The following is a 13,102-nucleotide window of genomic DNA, read 5'->3' as shown; positions in this document are numbered from 1 at the left end:
AAAAAAAAAAAAAAATACCCCAGAAAAGTTCAAAATTGTAGCTTAAGTGCACTTTAAATGCTGTTCGATAACTGCTATGGAATTTACACCGACTGTAGTCCTTGTGGTCTTGATAACAATGATATATTTTTCGTGACATGTCCATTCTTCGGAAATGCCTTAAAAATATATGTTGGCCAACCGGAATGACTTCCAATCGTTGTTCCAATATAGACTATGTAGAGCTATTCCTTTAGGTACCTTCTCCCCAAAAGTTTATAACATTTGGCTTTATTGCGTCTTTGCGAAACGTGTTTAAATTTGAATGGCCAGGATGGTGAACTATTTAATTTTAGTGATCGTGAGTATAACTTTATAATTTTTTTTCTAGATGAAATATCGGCTAAGGGCAGGTTTTTACCGCAGTAGGTCTTCGTGGTCCTTATGGTTTAAGTTAATAGTTATGACTCAGGAACGAACTTATCCAGTTCTAGGAACGTGGCTGCGTCAATAGTTTGTAACCACACAGCTATTGGAGTTGAGTGGGGTTTGGCAGGGTAGTTGAAAAGGTGCGGCGTATCTTGCAGATGTTTTGCACGGCTGCACTATCGCGAACGTAGTTGAGCCAAAGCTACTCTGGTTTAACGATCTGAAGCTGCGATATAAGGGAGGATGTTCTCCGAGGGCCGCATTCATACGATAGTCAATAATGGCAGCTGCGACTGCATCATTTTGAATACTATTCAAAATATTATGCCTCTTGTTACGTTTTACCTCACTCCCTAGATTCTTAAAATACCTCCTTATTTTGACATACCATATGCTTTTCCAAAGAAACACCAAAATCAAAATATTCTGCAACATGTCAGCACGTATCAACTAAGAATTCTGTGAGTTGAAAAGAACATCAACACAGTTGCCTGTGAGGTTGTTGTTGGAATTTTGTTTTTAACAAAGTTCCCAAGCGCGTGCATCCGCGGTTTTTTGTTTGTTTTGTTTATTGTTGAAGATTCAATCTCATTTGATTGCTTGAGTGGAGTATTCCCCCATTGGCTCAACTTCATTTATTACCCTCTATTACAGAGAGTAATGTTCTTCAAAACGAACTGACAGTGTCGCAAAATTTTGCTGACCGCTGCCAATATCATGATTTCATCCCGGCGAAGAGAATTATCAATTGGCTTCTCAGTTTTTGAAATGATGCCTTTTTAGCGAAAAAAACAGCGGAGGCACGCGCAAAGGGAAATTTGTTAAAAACAAAATTCCAAAAACAACCTCACAGGCAACTGTGGTGATGTTATTTTCAACTTACAGAATTCGACAAATTCTTAGTTGATACGTGCTGACATGTTGCAGAATATTTTGATTTTGATGTTTCTTTGGAAAAGCCGAAAAGTGAGTGTGATTCTCATTCATATGAGAATACTAGACACTTAAAGAGTTCGGTTTTTCGCTATAAAGGTATCATTTTAAAAACTGAGAAGCCAATTGATAATTCCCTTCGCCGGGATGAAATCATGATATTGGTAGCGATCAGTAAAATTTTGCAACACTGACAGTTCGTTTTGAAAAACATTACTCTCTGTAATAGAGGGTAATAAATGAAGTTGAGCCAATGAGGAAATACTCCACTCAAGCAATAAAAAAAACTTGTTTACTTCAACACATTTTTCCCATTTTTTTATATTACCACCAACGCAGCTTCCACGAAAATTATTTGTTATTGTCCATATTATGAGATTGGGGCAAAAACACTTCAATTAATATAAATATATTCATATTTTATAAAATATATTAACAGTTCGCGACTTATTAAATGGTGAACCTCAACTTCAACGATTGTAAAACTTTTTTGAATATTACCATATACCCTCAGCCTGTGTAAATTGAAATAATTTTTTCCCAAGCAAAAACTTATGTATTTCGGGGGTTTTCAAAATTTTGGGCGTATGCACCGACAAAAGTATGGATAGGATTAAAGCTCAACAATTTGCGGGCATTTCGATAGATAGGGGTTTTTATCACACTAGCATACGAAAAGCATAATATTGCTGTAAACATGGCCACTAGGAAAACCTTCGGTAAAAATGTCCAAAGGATCCCCGAACCACACAAAAATGTTGAACATTTGTGTGGGTGGTACCACAAGGATTGGACAGATATGGCCTAAATTTGAACATAAACTAAGTTTCGACAATATATAGAGATCCAAAGTTTGGACCAAATCGGTTGCTACGTCTATGAGAAATGGCGCGTACCATTTACGAAAATATTTTCGAACTTTTGTGGGGGAGGTATCGGAAGGAGTGAACCTATAAGCACCACCTTCAAATTTCATCTAATATTCGAAAAAATATTACAATATCCAAAGTGTGGACAAACGCAGTATCAGGTTCGAGACCTCAAGCCACTACATATGGCGCCATAGGGGCTTTTTACAACTTTCTGGCTGTTTTCTCAAGGAGTATGGACTTACCCCTGAAAAAACTTTTACTGTCGTAATTAAGGCAGCGAATGCAAGTTGCTTCAACAAAATCAAAGCGATTCGAGAGCAGGTCTTAAAGTGAATTTATATAAAATTTTGTGCGGGAGGTACCCGAAGGAGTGGACAAATATAGTCCATATTCGAACCTGATCTATATCTGGCATATATTTTAGGACGTGTAAAGTATGGACCAAATCGGTCACTCCCATCAGGAGTTATCGTGCGCACAATTTTTCCGAACATGTTTGAACTTTTGTGGGGGTGGTACCTGAAGGAGTGGACCGATATGGCTTATCTTCGAACTTAAACTATGTTTGCACACATCTGCAGATCCGTTCGAGAGTTATCTTGCGCTCCAACCACTATACACGGTGTCATAGGGCTTTCTTGTTCCTTTCAGGCTATTTTCTCAGGAAGTATGGACTTGTCCTTGATGAAATTTATACCGTTATATGGGGGGCAGAAAATACAAGTTGTTACAACAAAAACCAAAGCGATTCGGGATCAGGCCCTAAACTGAACTTTTTCGAAATTTTGAGCGGGAGGTACCCGGAGGAGTGGACCGATTCAGTCCATATTGGAACCACATCTAAGTCTAAAAGAAATTTCACGATGTGCAAAGTATGGACCAAATCGTTTACTCCCTTCAAGAGTTATCGTCCGGACAAATTTTCCAAACATTTTCGAACTTTTGAGGGGGAGGTATCGGACGGAGTGGACCGATATAACCCATCTTCGGACTTAAACTAAGTTTGGCCAAAATATTACGAGAGCCAAATTTTGGACCTAATCGTGCGCTCCAGCGAGCCAGAGAGACAGACGGACGAACGGACAATTCTCAATCGACTCCAAATTGTCTGAAACGGATTTCGTCCAAACATACTTGGGGTCTAAAACCATTATTTCGATGAGGCACATTTTGCCCGTATGAAAGTGTATATCAGACGTGACCAAAAAGAGAACAGCCCAAAATGTGAATGTATTCAATCTATTGGCAACTTATGACTGTGTGTTAGTGTGTTTTTATGCACGCACGCTACAAAACAAAAACAAATCAAAACATTATCTCTTTTTCGTACGCTCTTTCATGCATTCGGGTCGTATGTGTGTAAATTGCCGAAAAACTTCGGCACCGCTGTGTCAAAGAAGAACACATTTGGTGTATATACCCTCGTTAGCATAAATGCTGAGGGTATAAAGACACACATTCTTGATACCCACCACCATATGGTATAATTAAATTTGTCATTCTGTTTGTAACACATCGAAATATTCGTCGGAGACCCTATAAAGTATATATATTATTGATCAGCATAAAATTCTATGTCGATTAAACATGTCCGTCTGTCCGTCCGTCCGTCTGTTGAAATCAAGATACAGCTAGCAATTTTAAAGATATAGAATCAATATTTGGTACAGAAATTCTTATTACTTGCAGGATGGTTGGTATTGAAAATGGGATATATCGGTCCACGTTTTGATATAGCCCCCATAGAACGGTACCCCCCGATTTTCGGTATTTTTAAGATTTTAGCTTCATTATCCTACCAAAATGGCTGAAATTTGGTACGTAGTCTTCTTTAGGGGTATAAAACTTTCTTCCAGAATTTTGTCTTCATATAGCCCATGCCTTCATATAGCTCCCATAGAACGGTACCTTCCGATTTTCCGTATTTTGAAGGTTGTGGCTTCAATATTCCACCAAAATGGCTGAAATTTGGTATTTAGTCTTCAATGTGATATAAACCTGTTCGCCAGAAATTTGTCTGCACAGGTCCGCGCTTTCATTTCCGACTAAAACTCGTCGGTATAGGTCCACGTTTCGATAAAGCCCCCGTAGAACGGTACCTCCTGATTTTCGTAATACTGTAGATTGTGACGTCTATATCCCACCGAACTGGCTGAAGTTCGTTATTTAGTCTTCCAAGAGTTATAAAATATTCCAGAAGAGTATTGTCAGTATAGGTCCACGTCTTCCTATATCCCCATAGAAGCGTACTTCTTGATTTTCGGTATTTTTTTTAAGTTTTAGAAACATTATCTTACCGAAATATAGGAAATTTGGTATTTAGTCTTCTTTGAGTCAAAAACTTTCCATCAGAAATTTGTCGGTATAGATCGACGTTTTGAAATAGCCCCCCTAGAACGGTGCCTCAAATTGGTTACCGAAATTGCTGAAATTTAGTATTAAGAATTCTTCATAAACGAAAAGAAACTAATTATTCCTTTTTTCTTCAACACAACTTGTGGTTCGGCCCGGCCGAACTTAACGCCGTTCTTACTTGTTAACCATGTAATTTCAAAACAAGTAAGAACGGCGTTAAGTTCGGCGGGGCCGAACTTGTTATACCCTCCACCACAAGTTGTATTGAAATAAAATGGAATAATTAGTTTTCTTTCGTGTATGAAGAAGACTTAATACTAAATTTCAGCAATTTCGGTAAAACAATGTGAGGCACCATTCTATGGGGGCTATTTCAAAACGTCGATCAATACCGACAAATTTCTGACGGAAAGTTTTTAGGCTCAAAGAAGACTAAGTACCAAATTTCCTATATTACGGTAAGAGAATGTGGCTAAAACTTAAAAATAACGAAAATCAAGAAGTTAGCTTCTATGCGGATATAGGAAGACGTGGACCTATACTGATAATACTCTTCTGGAATATTTTATAACTCTTGGAAGACGAAATAACGAATTTCAGCCATTTCGGTTGGATATTGACGTCACAATCTTCAGTATTACGAAAATCGGGAGGTACCGTTCTATGGGGGCTATATCGAAACGTGGACCTATACCGACGAATTTTAGTCAGAAATGGGGCAATATGAAAGCGTGGACCTGTACAGACATATTTCTGGCGAACAGTTTTATATCACATTGAAGACTAAATACCAAATTTCAGCCATTTTGGTGGAATATTGAAGACACAACCTTCAAAATACGAAAAATTGGGAGGTACCTTTCCATGGGGGCTATATGAAGGCGTGGACCTATACCGACAAATTTAAAGGGGAAGCTTGAGTACCCCCAACGAAGTCTAAATACCAAATTTCAGCCATTTCGGTGGAATATTGAGGCCACAATGTTCAAAATACCGAAAATCGGGAGGTACCGTTCTATGGGGGCTATATGAAGGCATGGACCGATACCGACAAAGTTCTGGGAGAAAGTTTTATACCACCAACGTTGACTAAGTACCAAATTTCAGCCATTTCGGTGTGATAATGAAGCTAAAACCTTCAAAATACCGAAAATCGGAAGGTACCGTTCTATGGGGGCTATATGAAGGTGTGGACCGATACCGACAAAATTCTGGGGGAAAGTTTTATACCCCCAAAGAAGACTACGTACCAAATTTCAGCCATTTTGGTAGGATAATGAAGCTAAAACCTTCAAAATACCAAAAATCGGGAGGTACCGTTCTATGGGGGCTATATGAAGGTGTGGACCGATAACGACGAAATTCGAGGGAAAAGTTTTATACCCCCAAAGAAGACTACGTACCAAATTTCAGCCATTTTGGTAGGATAATGAAGCTAAAACCTTAAAAATACCGAAAATCGGGAGGTACCGTTCTATGGGGGCTATATGAAGGTGTGGACCGATAACGACGAAATTCGAGGGAAAAGTTTTATACCCCTAAAGAAGACTACGTACCAAATTTCAGCCATTTTGGTGGGATAATGAAGCTAAAACCTTAAAAATACCGAAAATCGGGAGGTACCGTTCTATGGGGGCTATATCAAAACGTGGACCGATATATCCCATTTTCAATACCAACCATCCTGCAAGTAATAAAAACTTCTGTGCCAAATTTGGACTTTCTATCTTTAAAAATGCGAGCTGTATCTTGATTTCAACAGACAGACAGACGGACGGACGGACGGACAGACGGACATGGTCAAATCGACATAGAATTTTATGCTGATCAATAATATATATACTTTATAGGGTCTCCGACGAATATTTCGATGTGTTACAAACGGAATGACAAATTTAATTATACCCTCCATATGGTGGAGGGTATAAAAATCCTACCTACCTACCAAAAAAAACAATGAATAGAAATAATAGAAATTAACAATCGGTGGCAATAAAAATGGTAGTATTGGCCAGAAAAATCGGTTTCTGAACCAATGTGCTGCGTGTGTGTGAAAATAGTTGACGTAAAGCTGTGAATTTTCAATTGACTTAATTATAGGCAAATTAAACTTTTTCATAAGTAATGATGTATCCGCTCAATTATGCGTGAATGTGTCAGTCTCATTAAACTGGGAGGCTGTTTTGGTCGATTGGCATGGAATAACATGGCATGGATAATTATTATCATGTCCTGACTACAATTAGCTACGGAGGCTAGTGGCAAATAAAACTAGTTGTATATCAAACAGGTGATGGAGTGGCTACATGGTAATTTTAAATTTGTAATCGCAAAATGTTATAAAAAATACATAAATGATTTTAAAATTATAAAATTAGATAGACATGTTGTTGTGTATGTATTTAATTCATTAGTTGTGAGCTACTCTTCTTTCTTATTTTGTATTTTATTTTAATTTATATTCACATTTAAATAACACTGTCGTCTCTTCCTTTATTGAGTTTAATTTTTTATTGTTATTTGCGATATTATTTTTATCTGTTTGTTTTTATTATATCCTTTAGGTTAATGAATCATAATTGTTAAGAAATTATTGCTGTTGTGATTGCTTCTGTCTCTGGTTATTGTTGTTGTTTTTAACTATGGTTCAATTAATACCTTTTTCCGATACAGTTATGCTTTTTGATTTCCTCTGTTTTTTTTTTATACAGAAAACCATTATGTAGCCAATGACGCCATAGGACGTTTTGTCACCAATGGAAGCTGTTGTTGCTGTTGCCACTGATTTGTCTCTGCCACCAGTGTTGAGATAACCGATGAATGTCGCCTGACATTTTAAGTGGCCCGAACAGCCAGGTAACCACGGTGGCTTTAAATTATAAATAGCCGCCATTCACAGCTCATTTGATGAGATTTTAATTAATTAATACATATATCGTTGTTTTTATTTTCAATTTATAATAAAACGCTGTTATATGAAGTGCAAGAAAAGGTGTTATTCGATATGTGTTCATTAATTCGTTAAATTATTAAGAGTTATTTTTATAAATATTAATTCTTTGCAAAATAAGTCAGCTTAATGTCAGTTTTGGTTTTTACAAAATTTTGAAACAACAAGATTTTAAAGGGAGTTGTAGCTAAAGTAGTATGTAATTTTGGAAAAGGCAGAAAAGACTCCAGTTTCCAGGCATAGATCAGTTTCCAATCTGAACCATATCGGTACACCCTTCTACTAGGTCCCACAACAATTTTAAAAATTATTCGCATAAATTAAAAAAAAAATCACAAAAGTGTTTTGAAAGTGCGAAAGTACAAATTTTTTGGACGACAAATCCATACTTTCTGTAGGTCTAAATCGGGAAACCATTTGTTTTGAAATTTTCTTCGAATGTCGTCTTTTTGATTCTCATAAGAGCGTTAAAGTTTGTTTCGTGGGCAAGTCTATGTTTCCTGCCACAACGACCCAAAAAACTACGGCCGCCAACTAAAATGATTGAGAGGCACACTTACTATCTAAAAGGATGAATTGCGAAACTGGATCCAGTTACAAAATTGACTATGTCGACCGATTCCTTCTGGTACCTCCTTCACAGAACTTCTACACTTTTGCACATTAATCCACTTTATTCCTCTCTCAAACTTTGAGGCCTCTTCTTCATACACCTCACGCGATAGCATTTTTAGTTGTTGTTGTTGTTGTTGTTGTTGCGGCAACTCAAACATGTTCGCTTGTGTGTAGATGAAAAAACCTGCACTTAAACAGATGCAGCGTATTGTAGGGTTGGTGGGATACGAGTATTACCCAGCCTTGGGCAACTCTTTGTTTTACTCTACGGGCCTTAAGGTAAGGTCATATTAGGTAAATATTTACTCCAAATACCGGCAGTGTGCGCTTACTGAGAGCAACTGAGCATCATTTTCAATGCATTATTTACCCTCACTTGCTCTCAGTAAGCCCGCACTGCCGGACTCTGTAGCAAATATATGCCTAATGTGACCATACCTTTAGACATCTTTTTCCGAATTCGACAAACGACTGGTAACCACACATATAGCTGAGTCCTCGAAAAGGAAGTCTTCTTGACGCACGGCTTGTTCTGGTTCAATCCACGATTGCTACATACGAGTGTTAGGCTGTTGTGGTACTGTAAATTTTCCGGAATCCATGCTGATACTAGGCATTTGGAAAACAGCTTCTTATCATTGAAAGGAATAGTACCTCTAGAATCTTCCGATGAATAAGACGACGAAGTAGAAGAAACGCTGGGAGAGCATTCTGAAAGAAATGCTTCTTCTATAGACCCATTCTTGAAGAAACTCTGCTTTTAGAGGCTCTTTCTGAAAGAAGCTTCTTCCAGAGACACTTTCTAAAAGAAAGGGTGCTTCTAGAGACATTTTCTGAAATAAAGGGTGCTTCTAGAGACACTTTCTGAAATAAAGGGTGCTTCTAGAGACACTTTCTGAAATAAAGGGTGCTTCTAGAGACACTTTCTGAGAGAAAGGGTGCTTGTAGAGACACTTTCTGAAAGAAAGGGTGCTTCTAGAGACACTTTCTGAAAGAAAGGGTGCTTCTAAGGACACTTTCTGAAAGAAAGGGTGCTTCTAAGGACACTTTCTGAAAGAAAGGGTGCTTCTAGAGACACTTTTTGAAAGAAAGGGTGGTTCTATAGACCCTTCTGAAAGAAAGAGGGTGTTTCTATAGACCCTTCTGAAAGAAAGAGGGTGTTTCTGTAGACCCTTCTGAAAGAAAGAGTGCTTATATGGACTCTTTCTGAAAGAAGAGCTTCTTCTATAGGCTCTTTCTGAAAGCAATGCTGCTTCTATAGACTCTTTCTGAAATAAAGGGGGCTTCGATAGCCCTTTCTGAAAGAGCAAGCAGCAGCATAACTCCGACCACAGTAGTCCTGGAGGCGGCTAGGAAAAGAGCAGCCCTCATCAATTATATCTCACTGATATTGACATTTTGTCGATGCGGATCTGCCAAACGAAACAGATCCATGGCCCGGAGTTATTCTTCACACCGACACGAACCAAAACAACTTGGAACAGACATTTCAGAAAATAGAATAGAGAAACCAGAACTCGTCTTCTAAACAGAAGTCGACTCATGAGGTCGTCTTATATACAGAAGTCGGTCCAAATAATCGTCAAACAAATATTCAAAAATCAGTTCTACCATTTTTTACTCGAAGAAATTCGTGTGGTTGCCTGTGGTAGAAGAGAACGCCATTTTTGTACTCTCTCTCTCTCTCTTAAAAATTGCTACCATTTTTACCACTTTTTGGCGTTAAGGAACGCTTTACCGGTTAAAAATTTTAAAAATTGTAACCTCAGGTTAGTAAACGAACACAACTATTGTATGTTTATATGTTCGTTCTTCTGCTCAATCTGAATCTGGGTCAATCTCCAGCTCCAGGAAAGTGGCTGCTTCGATGGGATGTAGTCACAGATACACTGGAATTAGATGAGTAGGTTTGGCAGGACAGTTGAAAAGGTGCAATGCCCGTGCCGTATGCCGGGCAGATGTTTTTCACGGTGCGATCGATCTTTTCCCTATAGAAATTTAAGCGACTGCAATATCAAGAGCGTAGTTGAGCCGAAACTACTCTACTAAAACTACCTCAGCTGCGATAGATGGGGGATGTAATCCGAGGAATTTATTCCCATTCCGTGTGAATGCTATTTAAACTTGCTTGATATGCCTGCTGATCTAGGGGTTCTCTCCTGTATCGTTGGACCTCTTCCTTTAGAGCGTGGATATCCTTCCTGATGTGCCTGGGTGATTGGAATGGCTTTCACGGTAACACCCGAGCAAGTACTGCAACGAAAGCATCTCATTGTATTGCTGTACTGGAAGAATCTTTGCCTCCTGCTGTTGATGGTCCAAAAAAAGAAGAGTAGGCACCCTGTTGCTGTTCTCTGTAAGGTTTGAATCTTTTCCCAATTCGTATCACATAATCTCGGTAACCAAACTACAGCCGCATAGATTACAACAGACCGGCCTATTGTTTTATATATGGAAAACAAGGTTTCTTTGTCTGCACCCCAAGTGCTGTCGGCTAGGAAATTGAGGACCTGTTCCTACTTCTCACACTGTCTACTGAAATAACTTGCGCACCTCTTCGGGTCAGTCAACGTAACGTCGCTAAACGTGACTGAAGTCCTATCTTCCCTCCTTCCAGGGTTCGACAGTGACTTAACCGTCCACAATTCGTTTATACCGGCTCCAATGTTGCAACTCTTCAGATGATTTACTCATTTGTTCCGCTTATGCTCGCAGAATAGCCTGTTAACTTCCAGAATCAGCTCCCTGACTCTGGCGTCATTTAGGTTGGCTCGCTGTAGCTCATCATGATCATTAGGTAATACCGTCGCTTTTGCTGGGAAGTTTGGTCTCCCTTCAGGTATTCGTCCAGCAGGTATATGGCGAGTGGCTGCAGCAGTGATGATGTCTCGGAACGTCCTTTCCGCTACCCGAACATCAGAAGGATTGGACAGATATCTGAAGCAGTGATTGGTGAGCTCTCTAAAATTCGGCCAATCAGCTTTCGCATGATTGACGAATTTGCGGCGTTCCGAGGTGATGAACTCGGGTGGTCTGCTGATTGAGACAATTATGGGGAGATGGTCTGATCCAAGAAAAATGACGCGTTGCCAGATGACGTCATTTGTCAGACCAGGTGACACGATGGTTATGTCTGGCGAACTGTAACACCCTAATCTAATTTTGGTAGGGGCGTCCTCATTTAACCATTTATTCCTTTTATGCTCGCCGACCAGACTGTTGACCTCCAGAGTCAGTCATTGGGGTTGGCTCGACGAAGCTCATCATGCTCATTTGTTAATACTGCCGCTTCTGCTGGGAAGTTTGGTCTCACTTCAGGTATTCGTCCAGCAGGTATATGGCGAGTGGCTGTAGCAGTGATGATGTCTCGGAACGTCCCTTCCGCTACCCCAACATCAGAAAGATTCTGCAGATCTCTGAAGCGGTGATTGGTGAACTCTCTAAAATTCGACCAATCAGCTTTCCCATGATTGACGAAAGTGCCGCGTTCAGAGATGATTAAATCGGGCGGTATGCTAATTGAGACAATTATGGGGAGATATTTACCGGCTGGATGTATACGTTCAGCAACTGTATCTCGGCAGTTCCGCACCTGACAGCTACATTCCATGTACGTTAGGATCAATCGAGATGGATCTGTATTGAACAGACTGGTGCTATAGGAATGCAATTCCCCGACTTTCATTTCTGGTGCGATACTTACAAAGTAACCACAACAAAGCTCTAAGCTGCAGTTGTTGTTGAACTTGGTTTCTTCCACCGCCGCGACCTTGATCTTCTTTCGATTCATCAAGTCCACTATTTCCTCGATCTTACTTGGGAGTCCATTGCAATTAAATTGCAAAAAGGATGCATTTTCTGGACTTGGCTGGTGTTAATTGCTGCGTGTGCGTTGCTGTTGTGGGGACTGCCCAGGAGTTTCCTGATCCTGGGTTTTCCTCCGTCCCGGCACGGACCAAAAGAATCCGGAGCGGATATTCCGGAATATGCTGCTCCCAACACAGAAAAACGATACAAATACAAACATAGGTACACGGAGGTGGCAGCCGCTGGCCGGAACACGAATGTTGTGTGGTTCCGGATCAATCCATTACGGCAGAACCCGCTGCCGTGGGATTGTATATATACAGAAGTCGACCAATGTGGTCGTCTTCTATACAGAAGTCGACCAATGTGGTCGTCTTCTATACAGAAGTCCACCAATGTGGTCGTCTTCTATACAGAAGTCGACCAATGTGGTCGTCTTCTATACAGAAGACGACCATTGTTGTCGTCTTCTATACAGAAGTCGACCATTGTTGTCGTCTTCTATACAGAAGTCGACCATTGTTGTCGTCTTCTATACAGAAATCGACCAATATGGCCGTCTTCTATACACAAGTCGACCAATATGGTCGTCTTCTATACAGAAGTCGACCAATATGGTCGTCTTCTATACATAAATCGACCCCTGTGGTCGCCTTCTATACAGAAGTCGACCCGTGTGGTCTACTTCTATACAGAAGTCAACCCATGTTGTCGTCTTCTATACACAAGAAGTCGACCAAAGTGGTCGTCTTCTATACAGAAGTCGACCAAAGTGGTCGTTTTCTATACAGAAGTCGACCAAAGTGGTTGTCTTCTATACAGAAGTCGACCAAAGTGGTCGTCTTCTATACAGAAGTCGACCAAAGTTGTCGTCTTCTATACAGATGTCGACCATTGTTGTCGTATTCTATACAGAAGTCGACCTATGTGGTCGTCTTCTATACAGATGTCGACCATTGTTGTCGTATTCTATACAGAAGTCGACCTATGTGGTCGTCTTCTATACAGAAGTCGACTCATGTGGTTGGCTTCTATACAGAAGTCGACTCATGTGGTTGGCTTCTATATAGAAGTCGACCCATTTTGTCGTCTTCCATACAGAAGTCGACCCATGTGGTCGTCTTCTATACAGAAGTCGACCCGTGTGGTCGTCTTCTATACA

Source organism: Musca autumnalis, unplaced genomic scaffold (genome assembly GCF_047663935.1).
Source record: "Musca autumnalis isolate F117 unplaced genomic scaffold, ASM4766393v1 scaffold_5, whole genome shotgun sequence".
Classification (NCBI taxonomy): Eukaryota; Metazoa; Arthropoda; class Insecta; order Diptera; family Muscidae; genus Musca; species Musca autumnalis.
The sequence above is the reverse complement of the archived record's forward strand: the minus strand, read 5'-3'. Positions refer to the sequence as shown.